The 24,105-nt window shown below is 41.5% G+C and overlaps 1 protein-coding gene across 2 annotated transcripts in view; it reads left to right on the top strand.

Moving 5' to 3' along the window:
- Nucleotides 1-24,105, top strand: part of ANKIB1 (ankyrin repeat and IBR domain containing 1) — a 121,627-nt gene that overhangs the window by 19,429 nt on the left and 78,093 nt on the right. The gene's annotated exons all lie outside the window — the stretch shown is intronic.

Here is a 24,105-nt window from a genome sequence, read left to right on the forward strand (position 1 = left end):
ATTTTTTTAAAAAATTCCCTTAGGTCAGTGGTCGGCAAACTCATTAGTCAACAGACCCAAATATCAACAGTACAACGATTGAAATTTCTTTTGAGAGCCAAATTTTTTAAACTTAAACTTCTTCTAATGCCACTTCTTCAAAATAGACTCGCCCAGGCCGTGGTATTTTGTGGAAGAGCCACACTCAAGGGGCCAAAGAGCCGCATGTGGCTCGCGAGCCACAGTTTGCCGACCACGGCCTTAGGTAATGGTCATATAGATTTTTTTGTGTATGTTTTAGCTACTACATAGTATTCCACTGAATGATTAACCATCATTTTATCTGTTCTACTTATGAGTAACTAGATTATTCCCATTTAAAAAAACAAACAAAAAACTTGGCCCTGGCCAGGTGGCTCAGCTAGTTGGAGTGTCATTCCATACACTAAAAGATTGTGGGTTTGATTGCCGGTCAGCGCACATACCTAGGTTGTAGGTTCAATCCCCAGTCGGGGAGAATACCCTGGCGGGGGGACAGATTGGTGTTTCTCTTTCTCTCCCTTCCTCTCCCTCTAAAAATCAATGAAAACATATCCTTGGGTGAGGATTACAAATAAAAAAGAAAACCAACTTTAGGTAATGGTTTTTCTGAAAGAGGAAAGGAGGGAAAGGATTGTAGCGAGGGAAAACCTAATATTGTGTTTTATCTTTAAAAAATATAGAGATTTGAAACAATTTGTGGGGGGAGACAATAACATTATGGACATGAAGTAAATTGATGTTAACAGTGTCTTGTTTGAGATATTTTTGCTTTCCCTACGGTCGAAAATATTCTCCCATTTTTTCTGAAACCACTGTTTTGCCTTTCACATTTAGATCAATGAACTGTATTTAGGTTGGTCTATTTCTAGGTTTTCTATTTTGTTCTGTTAATGTATTACTATAGCTTTACGGTATGTCTGAAGTCAGCATTAGTCCTTTAACATTTTTCATATTCATTATTGTGTTGGCTATTCCAGATCTTTAACCTCTATATAAACTTTAGAATCAGTTTGTTGATATCCACAGAATAACATTCTGGGATTTTGTTTTGGATTGCATTGCATCGCATCTATAGATCAAGTTAGGAAAAACTGACATCTTGACAATATTGAGTCTTCCTATCTATGAATATGGAAAATTTCACCATCTTTTTAGTTATTTGATTTAATTCATCAGAGCTTTATAATTTTCCCCAAACAGATTTTGTACATATTTTGTGAGATACATACCTAAGTATTTTACTTTTTGGATGATTACATAAATGATGTTGTGCTTTTAATTTTGAATTTTACTTGCTCATTACTAGAATATAGCAATTGGCATTTATATATTGACCTTGTATCCTTCAAGTTTATTATAATCACTTATATTAGTTCCAGGAGTTTTTTGGTTCATTCTTTCAGATTTTCTGTACAGATGATCATGTCATCTGTGAACAAAGGTAGTTTTACTTCTTCCCATTCTGTATACTTTCTTCCCATTCTGTATACTCTTTATTTCCTTTTCTTGTCTTACTGCTTTAGCTAGAACCTCCAGTATGATATTGAAAAGGATTAGTGAGAGGATCATCCTTGCATTGTACCTTTTCTTAGTGGGAAAGCTTTAAATATCTTATCATTATGATACTAGCTGTAGGTTTGATTCCCAGTCAGAGAACATACTTAGGTTGTGGGTTTGATCCCTGGTAGTGGCACATACAGAAGGCAGTCAATTGATGTTTCTCAGATTGATATTTCTCTATCTCCCTTCCTCACTCTCTAAAAAATCCTATCTAATGAAGAGGTAATATGCAAATTGTCACTCCAACACACAAGATGGCCGCCCCCATGTGGACACAAGATGGCTGGCAAGGGAGAGCATTTGTGGGCTATCAGGCAAATAGGGGAGGGCAGTTAGGGGTGACCGTGCCTGTAGGGGAGGGCAGTTGGGGGCGATCAGACCTGCAGGGGAGGGCAGTTAGGGGTGACCAGGCCTGCGGGTGAGGGCAGTTAGGGTGACCAGGCTGGCAGGGGAGGGCAATTAGGGGCAACGAGGCCTGCAGGGGAGGGCAGTTGGGGTGGACCAGGCCTTCAGGGGAGGGCAGTTAGGGGCGACTAGGCTGGCAAGGGTGGGAAGTTAGGGGTGACCGGGCCAGCAGGGGAGGGAAGTTAGGGGTGACTGGGCTAGCAGGGGTGGACAGTTAGGGGCAATTGGGCCAGCAGGGGAGCAGTTAGGTGTTGATCAGCCTGGCAGGGGAGTGGTTAGGGGGTGATCAGGCTGGCAGGAAGAAGCGTTTAGGGGCAATCAGGCGAGCAATTGGGAGCCAGCAGTCCTGGATTGTGAGAGGGCAGTCGGACATCCCTCGAGAGGTCCCAGATTGGAGATCATGCAGGCTGGGCTGAGGGACACCCCCTCCTCCGTGCACGAATTTTGTGCACCAGGCCTCTAGTAATCTATAAAAGCATACCTAGGGTGAGGATAAAAGAAAAAAGACATCCCTAGCCAGTTTGGCTCAGTGGATAGAGAGTTGGCCTGTGGACTGAAGGGTCCCAGTTTTTATTCTGGTCAAGGGCATGTACCTTGGTTGCAGGCACATCCCCAGTAGGAGGTGTGCAGGAGGCAGCTGATCGACGTTTCTCTCCCATCGATGTTTCTAACTCTTCCCTCTCCCTTCCTCTCCGTAAAAAATCAATAATATATATGTATATATTTTAAAAAGAATAATATATTTAAAAAATGAAAAGAAAAAAGACAACAGCCAACACAACAATAGCCACCCAGTGTGAATGAATCAAAATTATACCTATTTTTTGGTCATAATAGATTTTTTGGTGTACCACAGAATTTTAGTAATTCATTTATGTGAGCCATGACATGAAAAAGGTTGAAAATCACTGAGTTAGGTAATGGTGGGAACCCTCCTTAAGTCCAAGTTTCCAAATATCAGTTGGCCAGCCATTACAAGCAGGCTTTTCCAAGGATAGTCATCTGAAGCCCGCTATGTTAACTCTTTTCTCCATATCTACTAGGTGTACTGGTTAATAATAGCGGATTTTGTAATCAAAGAAAACACTATAATTTCAAGAGAAACATCAAAAGTGCTTTATTCAAAGTAATGTCCATCACTAGCCACACATTTCCCCATCTTTTAGGTAATTTGTGGATACCATCCCAATAGAACTTTTCTTGTTTTGAGGCAAACCATTCAGAGATCCAATTTTCCACTTCTTCGTATGTTTTGAAGTGCTGCTCAGAAAGTGTGTGTTCCATCAATCAGAACAAGTGGTAATCTGAAGGAGCAAGGTCCGGTGAATACAGTGGGTGGGTTAATACTTCCCAGGCAAGATCTTTTAACGTGTCTTTAACTGGTTTTGAAGTGTGTGATGGTGCATCATCATGAAGCACAATTACTTTGCCATGTCTCCTGGCATATTCTAGTCGTTTCACGATCCAAGAGTGGTTCAAACGGTTTATTTATTGTTGGTAGTGATTAGTATTAACGCTTTCACCTGGTTTTAGGAGCTCATAATACACCACACCTTCCTGATCCCACCAAACGCAGAGCATTGTCTTCTTTCCGAATCGATTTGGCCTTGCAGTTGATGTTGATGGTTGACCTGGATCAACCCATGATTTTGTGCATTTGGGATTCTCAAAATAAATCCACTTTCATCACCAGTCACAATTTGATGCACAAAAGACTTTCTTTTGTGCCACTGAAGCAACATTTTACTGATGACTTTGGTTTTCCATTTGTCTTTCATTCGGTTGATGTGGCACCCATTTTCCTTCCTTTAAAATCTTTCCCATTGCTTGTAAACGATTGGAAATTGTTTGCTGAGCAAAGTTTAATCTTTCTGCAAGTTGTTTTTGTGTTTGACCCACATCTTCATCCAATAAGGCTTGTAATTGTTGGTCTTTAAACTTTTTTGGTTGACCTGGACGTTCTTTGTCTTTCACATTGAAATCATGACTTTTAAAGCATTTAAACCAGCGTTCACAAGTTCTTGAGATGGAGTATGTTCACCATAAGCTTCCCAAAGTATTCAGCAGCACTTTTCTTCAAAATAAAGTAATGAATTAAAACTTCCCACAAATGCTCTTTTTTTGGCACGAAATTTGACATTTTTAATTGTAAAAATATCTATGTTGTTAACACTTTCAGCAAATTTGACATACGAAGTTTTGAAGCTTCTTGTCAATACAACAAAATAGCATACATATCAAATGGCATATATATCAACATATGTGTAATTCCATCTATTGAAACAAATCCGCATTTTTAACGGGTACACCTAGTATCCCCTTGACACTTGGCCGAAGTATCTTGATACCTCTGCCTTTTAGAGGCTAAACCTTTTAGATGGTTAAATCTCATTAAATCATAAAGATCTATTTTAGCCATATGGCTTCCTCTTTAAGTTTGGATATTTAAGTTTCTTTTTTTGTGGCTCAAGTCATTATTATAGACGTAACACAAATCAGACTGATAAGGTGAAAGTGACCTAAATGCATTTTAGGGCTGAAGCAGTGTCCTAATAGCTTACACACAAAAATAGTACAATTCCAGAGGCCACACATAATACCTCTGGAAACAACTAATTCATCATTGTTAGTATACTTCAAGAAGGACATATGTTAGATAGTACAGGTTAAAGAACCCTCAGTGTGACTTACTGTGTGGTCTCTGACCCTCCGGTCCTAGTCTAGTCCAATTAATTCAGTCCAGTATTTGGTTTAAGGACTCCCTGAAGGCAGACAGTTCCAAACAGATTTGCTTGTCCATGACATCACTTCATCCTTCTCACAAATACTAATGACATCTCAAGATATTCTCATGGAAAGTATGGAAACTAAGCCACCCGATGCTGTCTTGTAGTAAGGTTGTCTGGTGTGATCATAGCTCAGTTTGAATTCAAAATGCTCATTGCCTCTTGGAAAGGTGGCATTCGGAGTTCCTTCAGTAAGAGGAGAATGGACTGGATGAAAGAAGGTGAAGGGGTTAGCCAAAGAACATATATGCATAACCCATAGATGGCCAGAGGGAAGTGGAGGTTAGGTTTGGGTAGAGGTAGGCAAAGCGGGGTGAGGAATGAGGACATCTGTAATAGTGTAAATAATAAAAATAAAGTTTAAAGAAAAAGAATAATTCTAAAAAACAGAGATCATTAATACCCTTTTCCATGCCTCCCAAGGTGCTAGGTTTTTATTTTGTCTCTTTTGTTACAAAAGGAGTGTGCCCTATTTAGCAATTGTAACTACATTTTTCAATCATTCACCTGTTCTCACCCAGACCTTTTATCCACAAAGATTGGGTACAAAAGATACAGAAATATTTTTGTAGAAAAACATTTTCATGTAATTTGACCAGAAAGACACATTATGTTCAGGAATTGATTGGGAGTAAATCCTGACTTTTCAAAAATATTAACAATGGGATAACATAACTTCCCCTTTTTTTTTGTCCTGACTGGAAAAGGTCAACACCTCTCTCTCTCTCTCTCTCCAACTTTATTTCTCTCCCTATATTTAGTAATTAAAATGTTTTACTAAGGTGTGTCTATCAGGAGAAAGGTGAGGGAAGTAGAGTGGAGCTATCAGTCCATTGTTGTAAATTGTAACTAATCTGGAAAGCCATCTCCCAAGGGAGTCCAGAATCCAGTCTGTCAGGAATGGAGTGAGTGGAGGGGTCACACTCCTTGTGATGTGCTCTTCTCCAACTTGCAGCTTTTGGCAGGAATCACAAGTTAGGAATGCAATTAGCCTCTGAATCAGAAATATAGGACTGATCAGTAGCCTAATTTTAGATCAGTGGTTCTCAACCTTTCTAATGCCGCGACCCTTTAATACAGTTCCTCATGTTGTGGTGACCCCCAACCATAAAATTATTTTCGTTGCTACTTCATCACTGTAATTTTGCTACTGTTATGAATCGTAATGTAAATATCTGTGTTTTCTGATGGTCTTAGGTGACCCTGCTAGTGGTTCTCAACCTGGGTCCCACAGGTTGAGAACCGCTGCTGTAGAGCCTAAGACCGTCGGAAAACACAGATATTTACATTGCGATTCATTAACAGTAGCAAAATTACAGTGATGAAGTAGCAACGAAAATAATTTTATGGTTGGGGGTCACCACAACATGAGGAACTGTATTAAAGGGTCGCGGCATTAGAAAGGTTGAGAACCACTGTTTTAGATGGTTCCATCAGAGACTAAGTCATTTCTTGTGGGGCATGTGGATGTGACCCAGGCAGTTCAGCCAGCATCCAATGATGTTTTTTTCATAGTTTAGGGCCCCACAAAGAAGTGTCCTAAATCTGCAACACTCTCAGAGTCTAAATTCTGTTCATTGAGCCTCTGCCTGCCTTCTTTTCAGCTGAGCTTGTGCTGAGGCTGAAACAGCCCATATCAGACAGCTTCAGTTTCGTCGTTGTTTGTTAATCCTCACCCGAGGATATTTTGACTTTCAGAGAGAATGGAAGGGAGAAGAGACACAGAGAGAAATATCTATGTGAAAGAGACACATCAATTAGTTACCTCCTGCATACACCCGGGCCCAGGGCAGGGTATTGAGCCTGCAACTGAGGCCTGCAACCGAGGTACATGCCCTTGACTGGAATCAAACCTGTGATCCCTTTAATCCACAGGTCAACTCTCTAACCATTGAGAAAACTGGCCAAGGCTGGCAGCTTCATTTTTTAGCAGTCAGGCCAAGGTGATTGGGAACTGAATTTAGAATTCCAACAAATCTAGCAGTTAGTATTTTGCAGATCCAAAACTCTACAAGGCCAGATAGCTGTGTTCCAAATCCAAGTAACAAGCATGGTTTTTCTTAGCCCTTTTATCTTGTCAATCTTAGAGTCCAAATTGACCCACTCCAAAATATACATATCAGGCTGAAGGAACATCTTCCTCTAAGGATCAGAAACTTGATTTCATAAGACCTCATTAGCGAATAAAAACTGCTTTTTAGAACTCTAAAAGTGTATCTACATCTAGAGATTGCCTCTCTTTATGTTGTCTCCTTTCTTGCAGAGGCTGCAATCGACAAAGATAATCAGTTATGGAGACTTACTCTGTTTCAAATATTCAAAGAGTTTAAATTCCATCTGCTCACCAGCAACAAAAGGCATGGAAGTTTGGTCACACTGCCGTATTGGGTTTATTTTTAATTGCAGCCTTTTCTGATTGGGGTGAGCATTTATGAAATTATAAGCACACTAGTGGCCCGGTGCACGAAATTCATGCACATTAAAAGGGGATTAATTAGAGGAAATAATTTAATATTGCTATTTGCCCTTTCTCTATAATAGAAGTGTCAGAGATGAAAGAAAATTAGTAAAATGTATATGAAAACCTTCCTCCACGGGACCCAGAGTCAAGTCCCCGCCCACCCACATGCGCATCAAAATTGCATGAGACCCACACCCAGCTGCGCCCTCCCCCCCCCACAATTGGGCTAGACCCAGACCTGGCCAGTCCCACCCTTGTCAAGCCCTGCTGGGCAGGAGGCGTAGCCTCAGGTCCCCTGGCCCGGCGCCAGGACGGGAGGCATGGCCTGAGGTCCCCCAGCCCATACCAGGGCAGGGGGCGTGCCTTGAGGTCCCCCGTCAAACTCCGCTGGGTGGGGGGCATGGCCTGAGGTCCTCCATCAAGCCCTGCCAGGTGGGGGGGGGGGGCGCAGCCTCAGGTCTCTCGGCCCAGCACTGAGAGGGGCTCCAGCCTCAGGTTCCCCATCAAGCCCCACTGGCAGGGGTGCACAGCCTCAAGTCCCCCGTCAAGCCCCACTGGGTGGGGAGCATGGCCTGAGGTCCCCTGTCAAGCCCCGCTGGGTGGGGGGCATGGCCTGAGGTCCCCTGTCAAGCCCCGCTGGGTGGGGGCATGGCCTGAGGTCCCCTGTTAAGCCCAGCCAGGCAAGGGGCGCAGCCTCAGGTCCCCTGGCCCAGTGTTGGGGCCAGGGGCGCGGCCTGAGACCTCGTCAAGCCCCGCCAGGCGGGAGGTGTGGTCTGAGGTCCTCCTGCCTGGTACTGAGGTGGGGGGCGCAGCCAGAGTTCCCCTGACCCAGTACTGGGGGTGCACTTTGAGGTTCCCTGTCAAGCCCCGCTGGGTGGGGGGCACAGCCTGAGGTCCCCTGTCAAGCCCAGCCAGGCAGGGTGGTGTGGCCTGAGGTCCCCCATTAAGCCCCGCTAGGCGGGGTTGCGGTCTGAGGTCCCCCGGCCTGGTGCCGTGGTGGGGGGCGTGGCCTGAAGTCACCTGTCAAGCCCCACCTGGTGGGGGGCGTGGTCTGAGGTCCCCTGTTAAGCCTCACAGGGGCAGGGGAGGGCATAGCCTCAGGTCCCTGCTGATTGCTTGTTAAGGCTCCTTATGGGAACTTGGCCTCAGCTGTGGGTGCAACCATCTTTGTGACGGAGTGATGGTCAATTAGCATATTCCCTCTTTATTAGATAGGATAATATTTTACATTTGTTTTCTCATACATCCAGATGTGATAGCCACAAAATACAAAAAAGCATTTTGTAAAAATTTCCCTTTTTTTCTCATTGCAAATTTTTAGGATATCTTTATTGTTGAGAGTATTACAAATGCTCCCCTTCTTCCCCCCATTGCCCTCCCTCCAGATGGTTCCCACCCCACCCCAAGCCTTCACCACACTATTGTCTGTGTCCATAGGTAATGCCTATATGCATATAAGTATATAAGTTCTTTGGTTAATCTCTTCCTGCTCCCCCTCTTCCCTTCCCTTTGAGATTCCTCAGTCTGTTTCATGTTTCTATGCCTTTGGTTCTATTTTATTCATCAGTTTATTTTGTTCATTAGATTCCTTGTTCATTTATTTTGATTTTTAGATTCAATTGTTTATATTTATTGCCATTTTATTGTTCATATTGTGTATCCTCCTCCTCCTCTTTCTCCTCTTCCTCCTCCTCCTCCTCCTCTTCTGCCCCCCCCCCCCCTCACACACACACACACACTTCTAAGGTTCTCTCTTTGTCTTTAACCTTTGGCATTTTCATTATGATGTGTCTTGCTGTGGGCCTCTTTGGTTTACTCTTGTTTGGGACTCTCTGCTCTTCCTGGTCTTATAAGTCTATTTCTTTCACCAGATAGGGGAAGTTTTCTGTCTTCGCCTTCTGGCACCTCCATAATGTGAATGTTGGTACCCTTGAAGTTGTCCCAGAGGCTCCTTACACTATCTTCATATTTTTGGATTCTTTTTTTCCTTTAGCTCTTCTGATTGGGTGTTTTTTGCTTCCTCATATTCCAAATTATTTATTTGATTCTCGGAATCCTCTACTCTACTGTTGAATCCCTGTAAATTATTCTTTATTTCAGTTAGTGTGTGCTTAATTTCTGACTGGTCCTTTTTCATGTCTTTGAAATTCTCACTAAGTCCCTTGAAGCTCTCATTAATATCCTTGAGCTAACCCTAGCTGATTTGGCTCAGTGGATAGAGTGTCAGCCTGCAGACTGAAAGGTCCCAGGTTAGATTCCAGTCAAGGGCACATGTCCGGGTTGTGGGCTTGATCCCTATTGAGGGGCGTGCGGGAGGCAGCCAATGATTCTCTCTCATCATTGATGTTTCTATCTCTCTCTCCCTCTCTGAAATCAATAAAAATGTATTAAAAAATATCCTTGAACAACCTTATAACCATTGTTTTGAACTCTGTATTTAGTAGTTTGCTTGCTTCCATTTCATTCAGTTCTTTTTCTGGAAATTTCTTCTTTCATTTGTGACATGTTTCTTTGTCTCCACATTTTGACTGCTTCCCTGTGTTTGTTTCTATGTATTAGGTAGAGCTGCTGTGTCTCCTGGAATTTGTAGAGTGGCCTTGTGTAGTAGGTGTCCTTTAGCCTCCCCAGTCATCTAAGCTGGGCACTCTAGGTATGCCCCTGTGTGGCTCTGTGCATTGTCTTGTAGTTGAGCCTTGATTACTGTTGGCATCACTGGGAGGAATTGACCTCCAGGCCAGTTGGCTGTGAGGACCAGCTGCGACTACACTGGAAGAGCTGCTGAGTAGGAGACACCCCTATGGAGAAGGACTTGCTTCAGTAGGGCTTTGGTGCTTACTGAGTCTGCCTCTTGAGTGTGTCACTTGTGGATGTATAAAGTTGTAATCTTATATGGTCTGAAGCTGTCCACCAGGTGCACTGGCTCTGAAGCCTCCCAGGAAGTGAAAGGTCAGCCACTGCCTAGGGCCACCTGGCAGGACCTAAGGAGCAATCTGCAGATGGCTGCTACAGTGTTGGGCTTGGAAGTGCCCAGATGAGGCCAAGCTGTCTTGGGTCTCTTATTAATAGGTATGGGGCATGCTGACAGCAGCTGCTGCTTGTTTTAGAGATTTTAGGAAAGTCTGAAGCCTGAGCCAGGACAGGCATTCATATGGGAAAGCCGCTTGAACAGCTTGAGTGGGGCTGCAAATTGGATGGGGCGGGGTCTCGGAATCACCAGGGCAGAGCAAACAGTATGAGCCAAGCTGATGGAAAGTCAGATATGTCTGCCAGTCAGCACTGTACTGGGGAGGTCTCAGCATAGGGACAATGATCCCTATAAGCACTTCTGTCTGGGAGAAAGCCATCCCGAGTTCTTGCTCTGATGCAAGACAATCCATTTCCTCCCTGTACGTCCCTGGATCCCCCTGAGCCATTGCCCCAGTGCGGGAGCTCAGAGGGAGCAACTCTGTGTAAGTTCATGAGCCAACCATTTAAGAGGAACTGCCTGGGTCTCCAGCAGCCTCCATGTCACTCAGCTACTCTCTTCACTGGTTTTTACAGCATGAAATTAAGGGGACTTCTCTTCCCAGCTCTGGAACCCTGGGTTGGGAGTCTGGTGTAGAGCTAGGACCCCTTGCTCCTCACGGGAGGCCTCCTCAGCAGAGATATCCCTCCCAATTTAAAAAATTTCACTCGTGGGTTTTGGACCAGCCTGTTCTGCCCCTCTGTCCCTCCTACCAGTCTCCTTGTGCTTTCTTCTTTACTTCTCTAGTTCTAGGACTTTCATTCAGCCAGATTTCAGGTGGTTCTGAATGATGATTGTTCTGTATTTTAGTTGTAATTTTGATGTGATTGTGGGACACATGAGTACCAGTGTTTACCTATGCCGCCATCTTGGTTCTCCTCTCTCATTGCAAATTTATTTAAATATTCCTAGAAGTAGCTGGGCCAGCATGGCTCAGTGGTGGAGCATCGACCTATGAACCAAGAGGTCACAGTTCGATTCCCAGTCAGGGCACATGCCCAGGTTGTGGGCTCAATCCCCCTGTGGGGTGTGCGGGAGGCAGCTGATCAGTGATTCTCTCTCATCATTGATGTTTGTATCTCTCCCTCTCCCTTCCTCTCTGAAATCACTAATCTATATATATAAAAAGCCAGCTACCTTGACGACCGGAACAACTGAAACAACCAACGACCAGTCGCTATGACACCCACTGTGGCCAGGGAACCAGCACGATCAGGGAGTGGGGCCCACTGGCCAACCTCCCCGGGCCCCTCCCCCTGGCTGGCCCGCCCCTGATTGGACTCTCCCACCCTGATCAAGGGTATGGCGAGCCGGCCAAATGCCCCCCTACACCCCCAGATCCTTCCCTTCCCCCCAGCTAGCTCAACCCCTGGCAGGCCCCCCCCCACCCCAATCACACCCCCCACCCCAAATAGGGGGCAGGGTCGGCCGGCCAACCTCCTGCACCCGTCCAAGAGCCACCCCGCCTCTGAACCCACCCCTTATGGGCCCCCACCATCCTGATCAGCCCACAGCCCCTCCCCCTGGCCGGCCCCACCCCTCATTACCCCAATAGGGGGTGGGGCCGGTCAACCTCCTGCAGCCCACCTGCCCCCATTGGCCCCCCCAACCCCAATCAGGGGTGGGGCCCTCCAGCCAATCACAGATGGCCCCTCCCCGCAGCTGGCCCAGCCCTGATCAAGCCCTGATTGGGGCAGGCCAGCCAGCCAACCTCCTACCATCTCCTCCTCCCGACAGGCCCAGCCCCAATCCGGCTGGATTAGAGCTGGGCCGGCCAGACCCCACCTGTGAATGAATTCATGCACTGGGCCTCTAGTGTGTGTATGTGTGTATACACACACACACACACACACACACACACACACACATATATATATGTATATATGTGTGTGTATATATATAATAAATATACCTAGAAGTAAATTTAGCATTTACATGATTACCATTACGTGTGTGTGTGTGTGTTTTGGGTTGGGATATATCCTGGCATAATGCTAGAGGATTGTGTTTGCTGCAGCAGCAGCTAGGCTAAAGGAACTGTTGAAGTGTTGAAGTGTAGCTCCCTCCACTTCCCCCCCTCACCCACCCCCACCTCGGGTTTATCTAAAACTTTGCTCCAGCCCTGGCAACTGATATAACCCTTTTTTCCTCTCACTTGTAGGAGAGAACAATGCAAACTTTCAACATTTTTGGCCTACCCAAAGCTCACCTTTGGGAATGTTTAGGCCCTTTATTCTCCAGCCTTCAGAAAAGAACAAAAACCAAAGATATCACCTGGGATGTAATTCCCCCCATCCCCACATTTTGGCCAGTTCAGGCAAAGCAGCCAGAGGTTCAGCAAACCAACCATTTCAAATTTCATAGGCAACCTTAAATCTCATAATAGAAATTAGCTCACCTACTGTTTCATATGGATAACTTCATAGCTATCCAGGGACCAAAGGCTCATTATTCCCCACTCTTTCAGTCTTACATTTCTCAAACTGCTTTCACCATAATTTAATGAGTCCAGGGTAGTCTAGCAAATCCCACTTTTGACACCACTGTGGCACCACTTCTGACCTCACCTCCATGCTCAGTGATTCTTTTGAAGGACTCACAAGATGCAGCATGTAGTTGCACTCACAACCCAAATTCATTACAGCTAAAGCAGCAAGTTGAAATGCATTTAGGGCAAAGTCCAGAGGAAGCTAGACACAAGTTTCTGAGAGTCCTCTCCCCACAGAATCGAACAGGATGTGTCTGATTTCTCCAGCATCAAATTATGACAACACATGTGAAATGTTTTCTACAAAGGAAGCTCACTAGAGATTCAGTACCCAAGGCTTTTATTGAAGGCTGGTTACGTAGGCAAATTTTGCCTAAAATGTACCAAAATTCCAGGCTCCCAGAGGAAAAGCAAATGTTTAGCATATACCACGTTGTTTATATAAACAACGTAGGTACAGTGAGCCAACACCAATCAGTTGTGGAATGGTGTACACCCTCCTTAAATCCATGTTTCCACACACCAGTCAAGGGCCAATCTTGTAAGCAGGTCTTTTTAAGGATAGCCATCTTAGACCTGCAATGTTAATAACTCTTTTCTGTAGAATAGGGTAGCACATCCTCAGAGAAATAGGGCTGTAATATTGAATAAACTTAGTTTAACTTGATAAATTATTTTAGGTTTAGCAAGACAATGGATAAGAAATAGTATGAGCTCCTAGAAGCTAAGTAGTGTTATACCTTGACTCAATATAATACTTCTAGATTTCTACCTAGAACAATAATTTAAATGAGTCCCAAATGGAAGATATAGCAAAGCCATGTAGACTCAGTGACTTTAATACATTTTATTTATGCTTTGTGGTTAGCATGAGAAAGGGATTTTTTTCTCTCTTAATACTATTTTGTAAACTTGTACTGAATTTGAATATTTGTAATTATTAGAGATATGTTAGGGAGCAGTTCTGTTCCCTGACATTTAGACATCTAATTTCCAATTACAATTCATTTTTTAAAGATTTCAAGCATTTAATACTGCTTGCAAACAGTAAAAATTATTACCTTTATAAACAATATTTGATTATAAATTTCTAAACTTCCATAAATAGTATATAATTTTTTTTTCAATTGGATAGACAGTTGATTTAAGTTTAGGGAGCCTCAGGTTTGAGGCTAAAGGTTTGCCTTTTGAAACATAAGTAATTTTGACTTTTTTTTTTCAATTGCATCAACTTCAAGACCTTGGCTTCCTAATACCAAGATAAAAGACTACCAGTTTAACATTTTTACTCATGTTTATGAAGTAAGGACAATACATTATTCAAAAATTGTGAACACAAACATTGCTGCATAATCAGAGATGCCAAAGTTGCTGAAATTAAGCAACCATAGCACCATAGCATTACAGCCTTAAATGTTAATTTTTCAGCACTATGAAATTCTGAATTCAAAGTATGAGAAATTGTTGTGAAGGGAGAGTTAAAGTATAACATAATATTTTGAGTAGTCAAAAAGTCAAATGTATGAAAGCTGAATATTGCCTAAGGAAAATTTTAGCTAACTGAAAAATGTATTTGTGTGGAGAGTTCTATATTTTGTGATAATTGCAGATAATTATGTTTTGATAGGAAATTGAAAAGTGAGAGTGATGCTTCACATATTAGTTGTACTCCAAGTTTGAACTCTTCCACTTGTGGCCCTCATGATAGTTATTTTCAGTGTTCACTTGCCAGCTTGGCAGAAAGGGCAATCAGCTGCTGCCCTTTGCAGCTATTTTCATTTCTTCCTTTTCTAACTGTTGCATCCTTTTCCAAACTGTGAAAGCCATATAGATATAAAAGGTAGCAAGAGCAGCAGAATATATATAGAACATATACTGTATATGTTGGGTTAATCTCCTTTTTCTTAGTTGCTGAGAAACCTCAGGCAGCCAGACTACCACATATAATTTTTTAGTGCTATCATAATACCTTTGTGTTTATGTAGCCATTTTGTTTTGAATCTTGCCATATTTTAAGATATCGTAATAACCACAGTTAATTCTCATTTTGGAGTGCATATTACAGGGAAGTTCCTTTCTTTGTTAAAAGATTTTTCTCAGCTTAGGTCATTGTCATAGTATTCGCTAATACTCACAAGTTTTCCTATAGACTGTGAGTTTTCATGAACTTCTTCCAGGAAGCCACCAAGAGTAAAGCCATACTTGACTTCTATTTAATATGCAGTTAGGCAAGCTAAATCCCAAATCTCTTAAACCATACTTCATTTTTCGCAACATTTTAGACTAAGATCTCTTGCTTCCTGCTAATGGGGCGTGTGTGTGTGTGTGTGTGTGTGTGTGTGTGTGTGTGTGTTCCATATGTTCACAATGTGAGATTCTATCTACTGTTCCTGGTTTTATACTAAATTCTATATCCCTTCACTTAGTATTTTTAAGTGTAATTACATAGGAGAGACTTGTTAATATTGACAGAGACCTAGAAAACTAGTGAAAATGCAGTTACCTTGGTTCAGAAGATAGTTGAACATAGTTCCCAAAGGTCAGACATCTATTAAATCATAAAGTCTAAACTACCAGTTATGTATTATTCCTGATCTGAAACATAGAGTTGGGGGCAATTTTCTTAAGGTTTTACTGTCTTTTAAAAAGAATGAGTATGGCTTGCAGATTTTGATAGGGGAAGGAAGATAAAATGTGTTGAGTACCTGCTATGTGCTAGGCACTGTATTACCTACTTTATCTAGGTAATCTTGACAATTCTTCAAGGCAGGTGGCTTTACCCCCATGTTACAGATGAGGAAATTGAGATTCAGAGAGGTTACGTGATTTGTACTAGAACTAGGAAGTAGTAAATGTGGAATTCCAACCCAAATTGTTCTCTGCTATGCTCCTTCCATCAAATCAGGGGTTGGCAAACTGTAGCCCTTGGCCAAATACCCATGTCTATTTTTGTAAATGCAGTACAAACACTACCACACCCATTCTGTTACATATTGCCTATGGCAGTGGTTGGCAAACTCATTAGTCAACAGAGTGGCAAACCGCAGCTCGTGAGCCGCATGTGGCTCGCGAGCTGCAGTTTGCCGACCACTGGCCTATGGCTTTCAAGCTACAATAGCAGAATAGAGTACAGCCATGTGTTGCTTAACAACAGGGATACATTCTGAGAAATGCCTCATTAGTCATGCAAACATCATAGTGCACTGGATGTTATAACCTACTACACATCTAGGCTATATGGTATAATCTATTGCTTCTAGACTACAAAACTGTACAGCATATTGTAGTGAATATTGAAGGCAATTGTAACACAGTGTATTTGTATATCTAAACAGAAAAGGTACAGTAAAAATAAAGTATAAAAGGTAAAAAATGGTACACCTCTATAGGGCACTTACCATAAATGGGAGCTTGCAGGATTGGAAGTTGCTCAGGATGAGTCAGTAAGTTAACGGTGAGTGAATGTGAAGACCTAAGTCATTACTGAACACTACTGTAGACTCTATAAAGAGTATATACTTAGGCTGCACTAAATTTATAAAAAAGAATTTTCTTTAATAATAAATTAACCTCAATTTACTGTAACTTTTTTACTTTATAAACTTAAAAAATTTTTAAGCTTTTCTACTCTTGTAATAACACAAACACATTGTACAGCTGTACAAAAATATATTTTTATTTGTATTCTTATCCTATAAGCTTTTTCTAATTTTAAGTTTAATTTTTTTGTACTTTATAAACTTTTTTGTTAAAAACATAGACACAAACACACACATTAGATTAGGCCTACACAGGGTCAGGATCATCAGTATCACTGTCTTCCATCTCCACATCTTGTTTCATTGGAAGGACTTCAGGGGCAGTAACATGCATTGAGCTGTCATATCCTATGATAATAATGCCTTCTTCTGGAGTACCTCTTGAAGGACTTGCCTAAGGGCTTCCTCAAGGAGGTGTCATTCTTTTCAGAGATGTGTTTCCTGTGGTTTACTTGGTTTGTTTCTTTTTCTTTTAAATCATAGTTTTACTTGCAAGCATATAGTGCACCATGAATATTTAAAGAAAACTTTTCAGTGTTGTTGTCCATGTTTTCAAACTTTAAGGAGCTTGTTGAGGTCTGCAAAAGCTCCTGTTAAACTCTTCACTGATTTCTCTTGGGGTTCTTCTGTTCTCCTGCAGTTTCCTTTTCTCTTGCCTTTTCTTCAGTTATGTTTTTTGTTGTTGTTCCAGTTCCAACAACTCCTTATTAGTCAATTTCTTAGGGACCACCTCTAGGAACTCCTCAATGTCATCCTCATCCATAGTCACATTAAAGTTGTTTGCCATCTCAACCACAGCCTTGCTGATTTTTACAACCTTTGCGCTATGACATTATGATGGCTATGATGTCAGCAGGTGATAGGAACTTTTCAACTGCATTATAATCTTACTAGAGGCCCAGTGCATGGATTTGTGCACTGGTGGGGTCCCTCGATCTGGCCTGCAGGGATCAGTCCGAAACCAGCCCGATGCAAGAATTCGTGCACCAGGCCTCTGGTATGCATATAAGATCTTTGGTTAATCTCTTCCTGCCCACCCCCCTCTCCCCTTCCCTCTGAGATTCATCAGTCAGTTCCATGTTTCCATGCCTGTGCTTTGAGCGTCTGCCCCCTAGTGGTCAGTGCACATCATAGCTACCGGTCAAAGGGTCGCTTAGGCTTTTATAGATAGACTAGAGGCCCGGTGCACGAAATTTGTGCACGGGGGGGAGGTGTCCCTCAGCCCAGTCTGCACCCTCTCTAATCTGGGACCCCTCGAGGGATGTCCGACTGCCCGTTTAAGCTCGATCCCGGTAGGATCGGGCTTAAACGGGCAGTCGGACATCCCTCTCACAATCCAGGACTGCTGGCTCCCAACTGCTCGCCTGTCTGCCTTCCTGATTGCCCCTAACTGCTTCTGCCTGCCAGCCTGATCACCCCCTAACCCAGGGGTGGGCAAACTTTTTGACTCGAGGGCCACAATGGGTTCTTAAACTGGACTGGAGGGCCGGAACAAAAGCATGGATAGAGTGTTTGTGTGAACTAATATAAATTCAAAGTAAAGGAGCGGAGGGGAGAGCAAGAGAACCCTCCGCTCTTTTGGCTCCGCGGGCCGGATAGAACAGCCGAACGGGCCGGATCCGGCCCGCGGGCCGTAGTTTGCTCACGGCTGCCCTAAACACTCCCCTGCCAGCCTGGTCACCCCTAACTTCCCTCCCCTGCAGGCCTGGTCACCCCTAACTGCCCTCCCCTGCAGGCCTGGTCACCCCTAACTGCTCTCCCCTGCAGGCCTGGGTCCCCCCCAACTGCCCTTCCCTGCAGGCCCGGTCACCCCCAACTTCCTTCCTCTGCCAGCCTGGTCACCCCTAACTGCCCTCCCCTGCAGGTTTGATCACCCCAACTGCCCTCCCTTGCAGGCCTGTTCCCTCCCAACTGCCCTCCCCTGCTGGCCATCTTGTGGTGGCCATCTTGTGTCCACATGTGGGCAGCCATCTTGTGTGTTGGAGTGATAGTCAATTTGCATATTACTCTTTTATTAGATAGGATAGAGGCCTGGTGCACAGGTGGGGGCCAGCTGGTTTGCCCTGAAGGGTGTCCCAGATCAGGGTGGGGGTTCCCTTGGGGCGTGTGGCGGCCTGGGCAGGCTGGCTATGCCCCCTGGCGACCTAAGCAGAGGCCCTGGTATCTGGGATTTATTTATCTTCTATAATTGAAACTTTGTAGCCTTGAGCAGAGACCTCGGCCGGCCAGGGTGTGCGGGAAGCTTGGCTTCCTCCATTGCCGGGGAAACCCAAGCCTCCTGCTCTCTCTGTGGCTGCAGCCATCTTGGTTGGGTTAATTTGCATACTCCCTCCTGATTGGCTGGTGGGCATGGCTTGTGTGTTTAGCAGAGTGATGGTTAAATTGCATATTACTCTTTTATTAGATAGGATGGATGGATGGATGGATGGATGGATAGATAGATAGATAGGATCACTGTTATACATGCAGTCCATCATTGACCAAAATATTATGTAGTGCATGACTGTATTTTATTCTTTTTGATGCAGTTGTAAATGGATTGTTTTCTTAATTTCTCTGATATTTTGTTATTAGTGTTTAGAAATACAACAGATTTCTGCATATTGATCTTGTATACTGCAACTTAGTATCATTGTGTATCACTACATCCATTAGAACTGCTACTGAAAGGGTTAAAAAAAAAAAGAAAGAAACCTGGTGATTCAAAATGCTAACCAAGATAATGTATTTTTTTAATGAAGTGAAATAACTTACCACATGTCACAGTAATTCCACTCCTGGATATTTGCCCAAGGAAAATTAAAACACATATTCACACAAAGCTTATATGTGAATGTCATTGTAGCTTTACTTAACAGTTGCCCCAAACTGGAAACAACCAGCATGTCCTGTAATATGTGAATAGTTAAACAAACAGTGGTACATCCACTAAATGTACTACTACTCAGCAACAAAAAGGATTGAACTATTGATTCTTGCATCAACACGGATAAATATTAAATGTATTTTTCTAAAAATGCTAAAGCCTGAAAAAGATTTAGCTCAAAAACCTGTAATGGCTCCCTATCACAAACAGAATAAAATAAAAACCTTACAATGTTTATCTTTATAATCCTACCGCAATATAAACACTATAGACGCATTGGTTTCTATTTGTTTGTTCACTTATATTTGTTAACTGAAGAAAATAAATATTAATACTTCTGGTGTATAGGTGAAGAAACAACTCAAAGAGGTTAAGTTACTTGGTAAAATAGAAACAGATTTTGAACACAGGTCTTTCTGACTATTACCTCCCTTTTCCTTGCCGTCACAGTTCTTGCTAATACATTAGGCTTAGCACAGTTTCAAAACCAATCCATGGTCCTTAATTTAAATCTGACATGTGTATATAGTAAACTGGATAGCTTATAAAATTTTCACTCTGGCCTCGTCCTCCCTAGACCAGTTGAAATCACCTCCGCCCCATGATTCTAGTGCATGGTGATCAATAAACATTACTACAGTTATTGAATGAGTGAATGAACAGATTTGATAGCTTAATATATTATTTGCCCATATGGTTTCTGTCTCCTGTAGTATATTGACCTTTCATGACTTTTTTCCTCATTTATTTTTTTACCTTACACCTTGATAATCCTCTTAGAGTTTTGTTTGTTTTTTTTTTAACCATCCTCTCCTTTTTTTAAATCATCCTCTAAATAACAATTAGAGCATTTCTTTGGAAGTAGAGCTTTCTGGAATTTTCTTCAAGACACATCTTTCTGATTTCAAGAGGGGCGTGCGATTGGACATACTGTTTGAATGAACTTTCTACTTGTTTCTGTTCTGGCTAAAGGAATGTTTAGTTGTAGATTAAAATTGCTGTTATCAGTTGTTGAGTTGTTCTTACCTGCAGAAAGTTACAGGATGATGTGTGTGTGTGTGTGTGTGTGAGCACGCGCACGTGTAATAATGGGTCTTCTTCCAGTTAAGTGAAAAATAGGAGTCACTTATTTTGTTTAGGTCAACAATTTCAATCCATAATTATGACTGTAAAATAATTTACTTTTGTGGAAACAGATAAATTAGGTGTTATTTATATCTGAAGTATTTCATCTTCTGTAAAAGGTTTCTGGCGGTAGTTTATTAGTTTAAGTGTACTTGAGTTGTTGCACCTATGAATGGGGAAGTTGAGAGACAAAGGTTTAAAGCAAGAGTTATAGAGCCCTTCACATTTAAAAGCTAATGAAAAATTAGGGAAAGCTCTCTGGTGTTCATTGGTGGTATATTTTTCTTATTTTTTTCATTAAATACTTATTAAGTGCTGTGCTTTACTAGTCAGTGATGAAACTTCACCTGGATTTTCCTGTATAACTTAAAAGCCCAAAATAAGAAATTATTTTGCCTCTTTGATAATCCATCACTTGTATCTTGAAGCTCTTTATATAGATTTATCTTAGAGTTGGAGAAATAGTACTTAAGTGTTTGATTTCAAAAATAAAGAGGGAACAGTCACCTAAGGTTATGCTGCTATATAGCTTTGAAAAAGTGAAAGGACACATCTGGCAAATTTCTAGACAAGACTTGTGAAAATAAATCTGAGAGGGAATGGAACTATGGCTGCTTTAAATGATGCATTTCCTGGCAACTTTCAGGCTTATTGAGCTCATATTTTAAAAATGAAACATATTTGAAAATAACTGAGAACCACAAAAAGATTTCCAGATGCCATTATGCTTTCAGCATGAGTAACAGTAATATTTAAATGCACATTTAGAGTATTATTGATTTTTTAAAGTATCTTGGTTTTTTTAACTAAGTACTCCCAAGATGATGTCATTGCTTTCTTAGATACTTTTTTCACATGTTGGATAGAAATTATTTTCTTATAGGACATTTCTAAAGTAATAATGTAATTCAATGAAAATGTGTTATTTGTCTAATCCAAAACTCTGAAAATGTCCATAATTTGAGCGATAGTCCATCAGGGAAGAAAGATAAGGCCAAACAACTGAAAGTTTCCAAATCCTTAGGAAAGACCTTTTAGAACCCATGTGATATTCTTTATATTTTTTATAAATAAAAATATACAATAAACTGAATGGAATTTTCATTAAGAATAATAAACTCTTAAAGTGCTTAAAACAGTACAACAAAACAAATTAGTTCACTAAGGATAAAAATATGGCTCCTAGATTCTATGAAAAACAAAGAAAAATAAAATCCAGGCTATTACTAAAAAATCCCAAAAGTGGCTATAGTATATTGTGATATCAAAGCATAGATTGTGGGAGGGGGAATTTGCTCCTCATTCAAGATGAGATGATAAAGGACTTTACACTAAAAGTTTAACAACTCTCTAAAAAGTTAAATAAATTTTTAAAAATTATGTAGCATGATCCAATATGTATATAAATATTTATAGTATATATATATATGCATACAAACACATATTTGCATATATTATAAATAAGGCGGTTATTTATCAAAATGCTAACAGTGGTTATCTTCCAGTAACAAGACTATGAGTTTTTTGTCCTTTTTCTTTTTTCATATTTTCAAAACATTCTATGTATATGTATTTTCATATTTAGAGTAAAAAGTCAGTAACAGCCTTTAAAAGAGCCAAATGATGACCTCGTTAAGTATAGTTGTGTGCCAGAAAGTGTGCTGCTATAGTAAGTAGGTAGTTAATACCTATCTCTAAAGTAAGTTTAACAGATGTCTTGCCCTGCCTGCTCACCTTGATCTCTCCATACTCAGATATAACATTTAGCTAGAGGTATTCAGGAGCTTTTTATACAGTGGTGTGTGCACATTGAACTCACCTAAGGATCTTAAATTCCAAGGCCTGGGTGCCACCCACTAGAGACTGATTTGATTTAACTGGGATGTAGTTTGGCCATTGGGACTCTGAAGTTCCCCATGTTATTAATTGTATAGCCAAAGTTGAGAGCATCTGTTATACAGAAAACTAAAAAAAAAAAAAAAAAAAAAAAGAGAGAGAGAGAGAACCACCCCAGCCAGTGAGGCTCAGCATCGACCCAGGAACCAGGAGGTCACTGGTTCAATTCCCAGTCAGTGCACACACATGGGTTGCAGGCTCAATCCCCAGTAAAGGGTGTGCAGGAGGCAGCTGATAGGTGATGTTCCTCTCTCATCCATGTTTTTATCTCTCTATCCCTCTCCCTTTCTCTCTCTAAAAATCAGTAAAAAGAAATTTACCAACTAATTTGTTTTTCACTCCTTTAATTTGTATTCTTTTGAAACTGTTACTGCCTCTACAAAGCTTGTGTTGAAAAAGTACGTATTATTTTCAACTTTTCTTAATGCTATGTTTTAATGTCCAGCCTGCCACTGAGTTAACTGGGTAACATGATAGATGCTTATATTCTCCTTCTAAGTTTTCCTCCCTGTAGTCTATCTTCTACATCTACAATGTCACAATAACTAATTTTTCAAAGCATAAAATAATTATATCACTGCCCTTCATAAAGCCTTTAATTATCTGTTCTTTACAGGTTAAAGTAAAAGTTTCTTAGTCTGGACCCAACCTATTTTCAGTTTTATTTCCTGGTAGTTCAACACTAGAGATCCTGAACTTCATCTGTACTTGAATAAGCCTTTTGTTTTATACCTGCCTTTGCATATGCTGTTTCCTTTATCACTTTTTTGATCATAGTTCAAGAGTAGATTTAGAATCATTTATTGGAATGGAAGGAAGCTAGCATTTATTGAGTACACTAGTCAAGGACTGTGGTAGGTACTTTAAATGAAGTACTTATAATCCTCACAGCCATCCTTAAGAAATAGTCATTTCCTGCCCTGCCAGTGTGGCTTAGTGGTTTAGTGTCGACCTATGAACCAGGATGTCCTGGCTTGATTTCCAGTCAGGGCACATGCCTGGGTTGCAAGCTCGATCCCCAGTGTGGGGTGTGTAGGAGGCAGTGACCAATGATTCTCTCTCATCATTGGTGTTTCTATCTCACTTTCCCTCTCCCTTCCTCTCTGAAATCAATAAAAATTTATTTTTTAAAAGAAATAGTCATTGCCAAAACCGGTTTGGCTCAGTGGATAGAGCGTCAGCCTGCGGACTGAAGGGTCCCAGGTTCGATTCCAGTCAAGGGCACGTACCTTGGTTGTGGGCACATCCCCAGTAGGAGGTGTGCAGGAGGCAGCTGATCAATGTTTCTCTCTCATCGATGTTTCTAACTCTATCCCCCTCCCTTCCTCTCTGTAAAATATCAATAAAATATATTTTTAAAAAAAAAGAAATAGTCATTTTCTTTTACTGTACAGTTAGGAACCCAAGGCTTTTAGAGGGTAAATAACTCAAAATTGCACAACTAGTGTAGGTAGATAAGAGATTTTGAGCTCCAAATCCAGTGATTGTTTCCATGTCCTTCTTCCTCCACCCACCTCACGTTGCTTCAGTAGTTAATGCCCATATGACCATTACCATAGCCTGTTTCTAAACATAGTATGTGCATGTATTTGATGTTTTCAGTTTTGTTTTAAATTCTTTATAGTAGAAAGAAATAAATGTAATGGTCTTAAGATAGAATAAACAGTTTCCATTCTGTGTAATAATCAGTTTTAATAGTTTACTGTGACTATCTCATTAATCACTTGAGTTGTATAGTCCTATATGTTTACATTTGTAGCCTTTTCTCTGATGTCCTTACAAGTACTGAGCAGTTTCAGTTTAACATCTATTCTGGAGTTCTTATATGAGCAAAAATAAAAATCTACATTTTTCACTATCCCACAAATTGGTTGAGTCAGATTTATACATAGTTTATATAGAGATTTAAATACATTCACCCATAAAATTCAATTAAACGCATTTCCTGCCCAGG

The sequence above is a fragment of the Plecotus auritus genome (assembly GCF_963455305.1).
Source record: "Plecotus auritus genome assembly, chromosome: 4".
NCBI classification, from domain to species: Eukaryota; Metazoa; Chordata; class Mammalia; order Chiroptera; family Vespertilionidae; genus Plecotus; species Plecotus auritus.